This window comes from Sorex fumeus, unplaced genomic scaffold (genome assembly GCF_029834395.1).
Source record: "Sorex fumeus unplaced genomic scaffold, SorFum_2.1 ptg000034l, whole genome shotgun sequence".
NCBI lineage: Eukaryota > Metazoa > Chordata > Mammalia > Eulipotyphla > Soricidae > Sorex > Sorex fumeus.
The window spans coordinates 20,546,087-20,556,968 of record NW_026606091.1 but is presented as its reverse complement, the minus strand read 5'-3'; the positions used below and the strand labels follow the sequence as shown (position 1 = coordinate 20,556,968).

Sequence of the window (10,882 nt, the reverse complement as noted above, 5' to 3'; positions counted from 1 at the left end):
TCACTAGGATATTAATTATTGCTGTTGAATCTAGCAAGAAATCCATAAATTGGTTCAATCACTTCGAAGTACCAGTCTTGCTTTTGTTGATTTTTTTCTTTTGATTCTATAACAGAATAAAGAGGGGAAAGGAAGGGTAATAGTAATAAGGACATGGTGAAAACCAGTGTAACCAATTATCTATAGTCAGTAGTGCCTAAGAAGGAAACATTCTCATAAGAAGGAGAGCTCCACTATGCCTGTTTTTCGAGTTGCTCCTGCCACAGTCCCACCAACTGTCTTCTGCTTAATGATTGTGCTATTTCCTGATGGAGCAGAGAGTAGACTCAGTCAATCTACAGTTCATCTGAAACTATAGGAATAGCTGTACTTCTTTTCCCCTGAAAGTTATTTCTGCAAGTAAGATAGTCTTTCATCTTTGATGAAAACACTGAAATTGTTTTTTGTTCTTTCCCATGGTGGGTAAAATTTATCCATAGTCCTAGTGGCTAGTGATACAGCTTGGGTGTCTCTTCAACCACTGATAATGCCCCTCTGATATTCTATAGCTGAGTATGTGCCTTCAGATATGAAGACACATGTGCCCTGTGGGCAAGCCAAATTGAAGTGGATGAGACATTTTCTGCATTATGCAACTGACTTCTGGATATTTTTAGCAAGGAGCTTTTCTGGTTGGTGTCTTCCATTTTTTTCAGAGGTTTTCCTTTTGACATATTTTTATGAAGATTTTATTGCACAGGCATGATTGCTTATTAAGTAGTCTTTATTCTCTCCTCAAAATTTCATTGCCAGAAATTAAGGGTAACACTAACAGATCCAAACCTCCAATTAGGGCTTCACCTTTCTGGTAACCATTAACTATCTCCCAGACATATGAAACATTAGTAAATTAGAAGACATTTGGTCACCCAGGAAATTTCTGAAGGTTCAGTATCTTTATGTTAAAAATAGATTGATAAATTTTATGCTCCATTTGCCAAAAACATAGATTATACAACTGATGTGCTAATTTCTCTAGATACAAATATTTACAAATGAGGAATCTTTTTCTACTATTCAGGAGAGGAGCTTGATGTTCAATGAATGAATTATTAGCACCATCCAATTAAATAAAAATGTTAAACTCAGATCAGCAAACGGAAGTCCAGTGGAGTTACAAGTTGTTCTTCCTACTGCTGAAATAACTTTCTAAAATGCTTAGCTGTTCTTACGTTTTTATTTTCTTTTTCTTTTTTTTTGCTTTAAAGATTTTAATAATGACAGTTTAGACATGATTATTACCATAATGAGATTCAAGTATAAAATAAAATTTAGTGTAACATACTTTATATTCTAGAGTTGAAAATGTATATATGTAAATGAGACTATGTATTTTATTGTATCGTATTAAATGGTTTTAATTTTGTTATTTACATTGGTCAAAATCATATAGTAATCACTAGCTGGCTCTTGCTGATTTTTTTTCTGATCATTCTATTTGCCAATACTTTTTTTTTTTAATTTTTAATAGTGAGGCACCATGAGGTACAGTTGTAGACTTACACATTTTTGTGCTTGGGTTTCGATTATACAATGATCAAACACCCATCCCTCCACCTGTGTGCATTTCCCACCACCTCGGATCCCAGCATCCCCTCCCCCCCCAGCCCCTATCCCACCCTACCTCTGTGGCAGGGCATTTCCCTCTCTCTCCTTTTGAGTGCCATGGTCAGCAAAAGAGGCATTGAGTGGCAATCATGCTTGGTCGACAGTCTACCCTCAGCATGCTCTCCCATCATGGGCGGATCCTCCCAACACCCTTTATTTGGTGTTCCCTTCTCTTTCTGAGCTCCCCCTTCCCCTAACATGTGTGTTTGTCCTCTGGGTCATTGAGGTACCAATCTCTGCCATACTTGGGTGTTAGTTTCCTATTTTGTTACTTTATGTTCCCCAGATGAATGCAATCTTTCTATGTCTATCCCTTTCTTTCGCTTAACATGATACTTTCCATGTAGTACCACTTGTATGTAAACTTCATGACTTCGTCTTTCCTAACAGCTACATAGTACTCCATTGTGTAAATGTACCAGAGTTTCTTCAACCAGTCATCTGTTCTCGGGCACTCAGGTTTTTTCCAGATTCTGGCTATTGTAAAGAGTGCTGCAATAAACAGACAATTGCAGGTGTCACTTCAGTTATACTTTTTTGCCTCTCTGGGATATATTCCCAGGAGTGGTATTGCTGGGTCAAATGGGAGCTCAATTTCTAGTTTTTTTGAGAATCATCCATACTGCTTTCCAGAAGGGCTGTACCAGTCGGCATTCCCACCAACAGTGAAGGAGTGTCCCTTTCTCACCACATCCGCGCCAGCACCGGTTGCTTTTGTTCTTGTGGATATGGGCCAGTCTCTGTGGTGTGAGGTGATACCTCATTGTGGTTTTGATATGCATCTCCCTGATGATTAATGATGTGGAACATTTTCTCATGCGTCTTTTAGCCATTCAGATTTCTTCTTTGTCAAAGTTTCTATTCATTTCATCTCCCCATTTTTTGATGGGGTTGAATGTTTTCTTTTTGTGGAGTTGAACCAGTATTTTGTATATCCTTGAAATTAACCCCTTATCCTTGCGCAGGGGCCATGCTAATCTTCTCTGTATCGTTCCAATTTTAGTATATGTGCTGCCGAAGCGAGCGATAGCACAGTGGGTAGGGCGTTCGCCTTACAAGTGGCCAACATGGCCGACCCGAGTTCGATTCCTCCACCCCTCTCAGAGAGCCCGGCAAGCTACCGAGAGTATTCAATATGCCAGACACAGTAACAACAAAGTCTCCAATGGAGACGTTACTGGGCCCGCTCGAGCAAATCGACGATCAACGGGAGGGCCTTTACCTTTACCTTTACCTTTAACCCCTTATCAGATGTGTAGTTGGCGAATATCCTTTCCCATTCAGTTGACTGTCTTTGTATTTTGGTCACTGTTTCTTTTGAGGTGCAGAAGCTTCTTAGTTTAAAATAGTCCCATTTATCTATCTCTGTTTTCACTTGCTTGGCCAGAGGTGTGACATCTCTGAAGACACTATTAGCTTCTATGTCATGAAGGGTTTTGCCAACATTTACCTCAATGTATCTTATAGATTCCGGTCTGATGTTGAGGTCTTTAATCCACTTAGATCTTACTTTTGTACATGGAGTTAGGCAGAGATCTGAGCCCATTTTTTTGCATATAGCCGTCCAGTTTTGCCAGCATAATTTGTTAAAGAGGCTTTCCCTGCTCCACTTCACTTTTCTTGCCCCCTTATCGAAGATTAGATGCTCGTATACTTGGGGGGGTACGTCAGTATATTCAACCCTGTTCCATTGATCTACAGCTCTGCCTTTGTTCCAGTACCATGCTGTTTTAATTATTACTGCCTTGTAGTAGAGTTTGAAGTTAGGGAGGTTGATTCCTCCCATTTTCTTTTTCCCTAGAATTGCTTTAGCTATTCGTGGGGGCTTATTGTTCCATATGAATTTCAGGAGTGTTTTTTCCAATTCTTTAAAGAATGTCATGGGTATCCCAATAGGGATTGCGTTGAATTTATACAGTGCTTTGGGAAGTATTGCCATTTGGACAATGTTAATTCTCCCGATCCATGAACAGGGGATATTTTTCCATTTCCTCGTATCCTCTTTTATTTCCTGAAGTAGAGTTTTGTAGTTTTCTTTGTACAGGTCTTTTACTTCCTTAGTTAAGGTGATTCCTAGGTACTTGATTTTCTGGGGCACAATTGTGAATGGGATTGTTTTCTTCATGTCTTTTTCTTCTCTTTCACTATTTGCATATAGGAAAGCCATGGACTTTTGGGCATTGATTTTATAACCTGCCACTTTACTATACAAGCCTATTGTTTCTAGAAGTTACTTGATAGAGGTTTTAGGGTTTTCTAAGTATAGTATCATATCATCTGCGAATAGTGAGAGCTTGATTTCTTCCTTTCCTACCTGGATGCCCCTAATATCCTTTTCTTGCCTAATCGCTATTGCAAGTACTTCCAATACTATATTGAACAGCAGTGGAGAGAGTGGGCATCCTTGTCTCGTCCCTGATCTTAGAGGGAAGCCTCTCAGTTTTTCACAATTGAGGACGATGCTTGCTGTAGGCTTGTGGTAGATGGCTTTAACTATATTGAGAAAAGTCCCCTCTATTCCCATTTTGTTCTAGGGTTTTCATCATAAATGGGTGCTGGATCTTGTCAAATGCTTTCTCTGCATCTATTGATATGATCATATGATTTTTATCTTTTCTTTTGTTGATGTGGTGGATTATGTTGATTGATTTCCTAGTGTTAAACCATCCTTGCATCCCTGGGATGAATCCTACTTGGTCATGGTGTATGATCTTTTTGATGAGTTGTTGAATTCTATTTGCTAGTATTTTGTTGAGAATCTTCGCATCCGTGTTCATCAGGGATATCGGCCTGTAGTTTTCTTTTCTCATGATATCTTTGTTTCCTTTTGGTATTAGAGAGATATGGGCTTCATAGAAACTGTTTGGGAGAGTTTCCGTTTTTTCAATTTCCTGAAAGAGCTTGAGAAGGACTGGCAGCAGGTCCTCTTTAAATGTTTGGAAAAATTTGCTAGTGAATCCATCTGGGCCCGGGCTTTTGTTTTTGGGAAGGCTTTTGATTGCAGTTTCTATTTCGTTGATGATAGTAGGTCTATTCAGATACTCCAGGTCTTCTTGATTCAGCTTTGGGAGCTTATAGGAGTCCAGGAATTTGTCCATTTCTTCTAGGTTCTCTTGTTTCGTGGCATACAGACTTTCAAAGTAGTCTCTGATGATCTTTTGGATTTCTTTGGTTTCTGTTGTGATATCCCCCTTCTCATTTCTGATTCGGTTTATTAGGGTTCTCTCTCTCTGTTTCTTTGTGAGTGTTGCGAGTGGTTTATCTATCTTGTTTATTCTCTCGAAGAACCGGCTCTTGGTTTCATTGATCTTTCGGATTGTTTCTTTGGTTTCCATGTCATTGATTTCTGCTCTAAGTTTTATGATCTCTTTCCTTCTGCCTGATTTAGGTTCTTTCTGTTGATCTTTTTCTAAGGACTTGAGCTGTGAGGTCAAGTTGTTTATGTGCACCATTTCTACAGACCTAAGATATGCTTGCAGAGCTATACATTTTCCCCTTAATACAGCTTTTGCTGCATCTCATAGGTTCTGGTAGCTCGTGTCTTCATTCTCATTTGTTTCCAGGTATCTTTTGATTTCGTCCTTGACTTTGTTACTGACCAATTCATTGTTCAGCATCGAGTTGTTTAATTTTCAGGTGTTTGATTTGGTTCTCCGTGTCTGTGTGTGATTCACTTCTATCCTCAGTGCATCATGGTCTGAAAAGATGGTTGATACTATTTCTATCTTCCTTATTTTGTTGAGGTATGTTTTGTGTCCTAGCACATGGTCTATTTTGGAAAATGTTCCGTGTGCACTGGAGAAGAATGTGTATTCTTTCTTTTTGGGGTGTTAAGCCCTGTATAGGTCTATAAGCCCTCTCTCTTCTATTTCTTCTTTCAAAGCCAATGATTCCTTGCTGGGTTTTGTTATTGTTGATCTGTCCAGAGTTGATAGGGTAATGTTGAAGTCTCCAAGTACTATTGTGCTGCTTGCAATGTCCTCCTTAAAGTCTGTTAGCAGTTGTTTTAAATATTTGGCTGTTCCCTCATTAGGTGCATATACATTTAAGAGTGTGATCTCTTCCTGTTGTACGTATCCCTTGATGAATAGAAAATGGCCTTCACTGTCCCTTCTAGCCTTTTTCAGGGTGAAATTAATGTTGTCAGATACTACTATGGCCACCCCAGCTTTTTTACAGGAGCTGTTTGCTTGCAGGATTGTTTTCCATCCTTTGACTTTGAGTCTGTGTTTGCTCTGAGTGTTGAGATGAGTTTCTTGTAGGCAGCAGAATGTTGGGTTCTGTCTCTGTATCCATTTTGCCACTCTGTGCCTCTTCAATGGTGAATTGAGACCATTGACATTGAGAGAGAGTATGGTTATGGGGTTTTGTGTCATGTTTCTGTGCGGGTGTGTTGTGGTTGTAGGGTTTGTCTTGTCTTATAGTAGCCCCTTTAGTCCTTGTTTTAGGTTTGGTTTTGAGTCTATGAAGTTCCTGAGCTGCTGTTTATCTAGAAAATAGTGTAGCTTTCCATCTATTTGGAGTGAGAGTTTAGCCGGATAGAGTATTCTTGGTGAAGCATTCATTTCAGTGAGTTTTTTGACTATATCTCGCCACTGTCTTCGGGCTTGTAGGGTTTCCTCTGAGAGGTCTGCTGTGAATCTCAGGAGCACTCCTTTGTATGTGATTTCCTTTTTTGCCCTTGCTGCTTGCAGTATTGTGTCTCTATCAGCAGCATCGATCATTCTGACTATAATATGTCTTGGGGTGTTTCTGTTGGGGTCTCTTTTAGCTGGCACCCTTCGGGCTTCTTGAATCTGGATGGCTGTATCATGGAGCGCTGGGAATTTTTCGGCAATAATTTGTTTCAGCAGGTGTTTTTCATTGGGATTGTTTCCTTGAGCTTCTGGTAGTCCAATGATTCTAATGTTGTTTCTTCTGGAATCATCTTGTAGGACTCTGATTTGCTCTTGAGCTATTTTGAGGTCCCTTGACATCGTTTGCTGTTGTCTGTTGGCTTGGTGCAGCTGATCTTCCAAGTCACTGATTCTTTCCTCAGCTGTGGTCATTCTGTTGTTGAGGGCAGTGAGTGAGGTTTTGACTTCGTCTATGGAATCTGTGATGCGTGCCATTTCTGTGCGGAGCTTTCCAATTTTGGCTCTCATTTCTTGCTGTGGTGGGTGTGACCCCCGCCTACTGGAATTTGGAGGATCTGGGTGGAAGATGCTCGACTCCAATTCCAGTAGGCGGGGGTCACACCTACCACCTGGCCCCCTGGTGCCGTGTAATCCCATCAGCGGCCAAGACTCAGAGACTATAAAATACAGATCCCGGAACCGCGCGGCTGCATTCGTGGCAACGCGACATCTTATCAGAACTTTTTTTTTATGACATCTTATTGTCTCGTTCCTACTTTGGACAAACTTGCAGGCTATCAAATGTAGCCTGCCCACAGGGCAGAGTCTGGCAAACTCCCCGTGGTGTACCAAATATGCCAAATACCAGTAACAATGATGGGTCTCATTCTCCTAAATAGCCTTGAATATAATCTCAGGGCTAGGATGAAAGAGACGTTACTGGGGCCTGCTCGAGGCAATTGACGAATAACAGGATGATGAAATGAAATGAAATGAAATTCTTGCTGTATTTTGTCAATTGTGCGATCGATTATTTCTTTCATGTCCTCTTTCAGTTTAGCGGATATGTGTGTGACTGTTTCATCGAGTTGATCGAACATCTTGATGACTTCATATCTGAATTCCTTGTCAGAGAGGTCCCTAAGGTGGCTAGCTCCTATTGAGGCTTCTTGAGAGATTTCCTCATGGTCTCCCTGTGGTGTGGATTTGCGTTGTTTCCTCATGTTGTTGTGTATGTGGAGGGGTAATATTTGTGGGTTTGAGTGAACAACCTGCGGCCGCGAGAGCTTTGTCCCACCGAAAATTAAGCCACGCCCACTTTTTAAAGCCACGCCCACCTCTGAAGTGGCCACGCCTCCGCGGATACCTGCTTTTTGTCCAGGAAGTAAAGACTGGGTGGTGGACAAGGAAGCAGCACTGATGGGCAGCCCGACCAAAGGGACAGGCAGAGAGGGACGCAGATCCCCTTTTCCTTTGAGCGTCGGGGGGTGGGGGGCGCCTGCAGACACTTGCGTGGTGGGGTTCCAGTCCCAGGTCAGAGGGGAGGCGCAAAGACCAACCTGGGGGATGGGGGACAAGGAAGCAGCTCTGATGGGCGGCCGGACCAAAGGGACAGGCAGAGAGGGACGCAGATCCCCTTTTCCTCTGAGCGTTGGGGGGGGGAGCCTGCAGACACTTGCGCGGTGGGGTTCCAGTCCCAGGTCAGGGGGGAGGCGCAAAGACCAACCTGGGGGGTGGGGGACAAGGAAGCAGCTCTGATGGGCGGCCGGACCAAAGGGACAGGCAGAGAGGGACGCAGATCCCCTTTTCCTCTGAGCGTTGGGGGGGGGGGAGCCTGCAGACACTTGCGCGGTGGGGTTCCAGTCCCAGGTCAGGCGGGAGGCGCAAAGACCAACCTGGGGGGTGGGGGACAAGGAAGCAGCTCTGATGGGCGGCCGGACCAAAGGGACAGGCAGAGAGGGACGCAGATCCCCTTTTCCTCTGAGCGTTGGGGGGGGGGGGAGCCTGCAGACACTTGCGCGGTGGGGTTCCAGTCCCAGGTCAGGGGGGAGGCACAAAGACCAACCTGGGGGGTGGGGGACAAGGAAGCAGCTCTGATGGGCGGCCGGACCAAAGGGACAGGCAGAGAGGGACGCAGATCCCCTTTTCCTCCAAGCGTGGGGGGGGGCACCTCACGTTTTTATTTTCTATAAGTTGAATTTAAGGTTACCACTTTGCACTTAGAGACCTGTGAGGATTAGGTAACATTAGGATTAGGTAATTAGTGTCCAGAACAGTATCTGACACAAGTTAATGCTTCGTATCTTTATAAATTGCATTCTCATGTTGCTGTCTTATAGCACTCGATTGATCTCTCAGTGTAATAATCTTCGAGAGATTTATCAAAATAAATCACTGATAATATATTTGACATATAGGAATTGATCAAATAAGAATAGTCTATTAATATGTGAATATATACAAAGAGAATATTGTAGAGTTTCGTAAAATCTTAAGAGAATATAAAATGGAATCAAGATTATAAAACGCCCTACTAATATTAGTCAATGTTCTATTAGTGGGTAGAAATTCCTTTAGTCCCCAAATATAAAAGAAATAATACAGAATTCCGTGAATTATTAAAACTTTAGAGATATTTAATCATACCATTAAGTAGTTTCTGATACCAGGAGAACTAAACATTGTGGTTTCAATTTTTATTTTTCCCTTGCCATAACTTTCTTTGCTGATGCAAGTTGTTATTGGGACTTATAGGAAGTTAGGTATTAGCTTCTGACTAGCTTACTGTTTTCTATTGATTGTTTTCATCCTGTGAATCTTTTCTGTATTGAGCCAACAAGGAATACAATATTAAAATGTCATGTTTACCAAAATTTACTTTGTGACATTGTAACACACAGGTTCAAAAAAATCTGGTGAGAACACTTACATTATTTATCTATTTACTGTTAATGGACTGACTCTGAGATACACAGTTACAAAGCTATTCATGGCTGAGTTTAAGTCATAAAAGGTTCCAACACTCATCCCTTTATCCTTTCATTTTCCACCATCAAGCGTCCAGTTTCTCTCCAACCCCCTCAGTCTGCTTCTATGACACTTCTCTCTCTCTCTCTCTCTCTCTCTCTCTCTCTCTCTCTCTCTTTCTCTTTTCTCTCTCTCCCTTTTTTCCTTTTTTCCTTACACTCACATTATTTAGTCTGCATTATTGAATTGCTCTCTGCAATGATTCTTTAAAAATGAAGTAAGAGGGGTTGGAGCAATAGCACAGCAGGTAGGGTGTTTGCCTTGCACACAGACGACCCAGATTCGATTTCGAACATCCCATATGGTCCCCCAAGCACCGCCAGGAGTGATTTCTGAGTTATGAACCAGGAGTAAATCCTGTGCATTCCTGGGTGTGACCCAAACAAGCCAAAAAAAAAAATGAAGTAAGAGGCAGATATGCTGCCCGAGCCCCTGTGCTGCTTGTGCCCACTTGGCCGAGTACATATTGTTCCTGTGCACATGTGTCACCAGCACCTCCCCTCTTGAGATGTATACTTTCATGCTTTCATATTTCATGCCAGGATGTGGGTAGGGGCTCTCTCTGCCCTTGGAGAAACCCGGGTTCTCTCTTGAGCACATTATTCCCCACTCTCACCCTCTTTCTCTTCCTCCTCTCCTTCAAAAACCTCCAAATAAAATCTATTTACTTAAAAAAATGAAGTAAGAATGATACTGATCATAATAATAATAATTCATAAAATTCATAAAAATAATAATACAAGCTACCATGGACAAGTTTAAGTGGTTTAAATTTACCACAATAGAGTATCAGATTCTATAATTTGACATAGGAAAATAAATATAAAATAGTCACTTAGTGAATTAAAACTTTTATTATCAGACATCAAAAAAATTGGGAATTATCAGACTTGTTAGCTATATTATGTAGAAAAATCAGAAAATTGAATATTTGCTTCTAGTATTTTTTTAAGTCTAGATAACAATCCTTTAAATCAAGGATTATTTTCATATATATAATGTTGAGTTAACAGAATCTGCATCATATGTTTCTCTTATGAATTTAATGTAGGAACCAAAGAGACGGTACAATGGAGAAAGCACTTATTTTGCATGCACTCAACTAGGGTTCAATCTCCCACACTACATACTGTCCTTTAGCACCGTCAGGAGTGATTCACTGAGCAGAGAGCCATGAGTAAGACAGAAACACCAATAGGTATGCCCCCTCCAAACCAAAATGACAATCATTTCATGCAATGTTAATTTTTTTCTAGTCAATTTGCTTATAGAAATCACTTAATATGTATTCTTGTAATATTAATATTTTTCTTTTTTAGGTGACTTTTAAAGAGCTTTCATACAATTTTAATAAGGTTAATACCTCAGAGAACTCTGTCATATGGCTACTCTCAGCAAAACCTGGTCTTGCAGCCAATAGTGCTTAGGACAGGACCATACCCAATGGTGTTCATGGAACCCTTCGGTGTAACTTCTGGAATCTGGAGTTTTTTTCTTTTTTTTTTTTTTTGTGAAGGGGAAGGTTATGGCTACATTCGATGGTGTTCAGGGTTTATTTCTGGCTCACTCCTGCCAGGCTCAGGGGACTATGT

General features: G+C 41.3%; 1 non-coding gene across 1 annotated transcript; it reads right to left on the bottom strand.

The window, feature by feature from the left end:
- Positions 1-2,567: 2,567 nt before the first annotated feature.
- LOC130026700 (U6 spliceosomal RNA) lies at positions 2,568-2,672 on the bottom strand. Its single transcript, XR_008792900.1, has one exon. It is a non-coding gene; the product is annotated as a U6 spliceosomal RNA (small nuclear RNA).
- Positions 2,673-10,882: the final 8,210 nt, after the last annotated feature.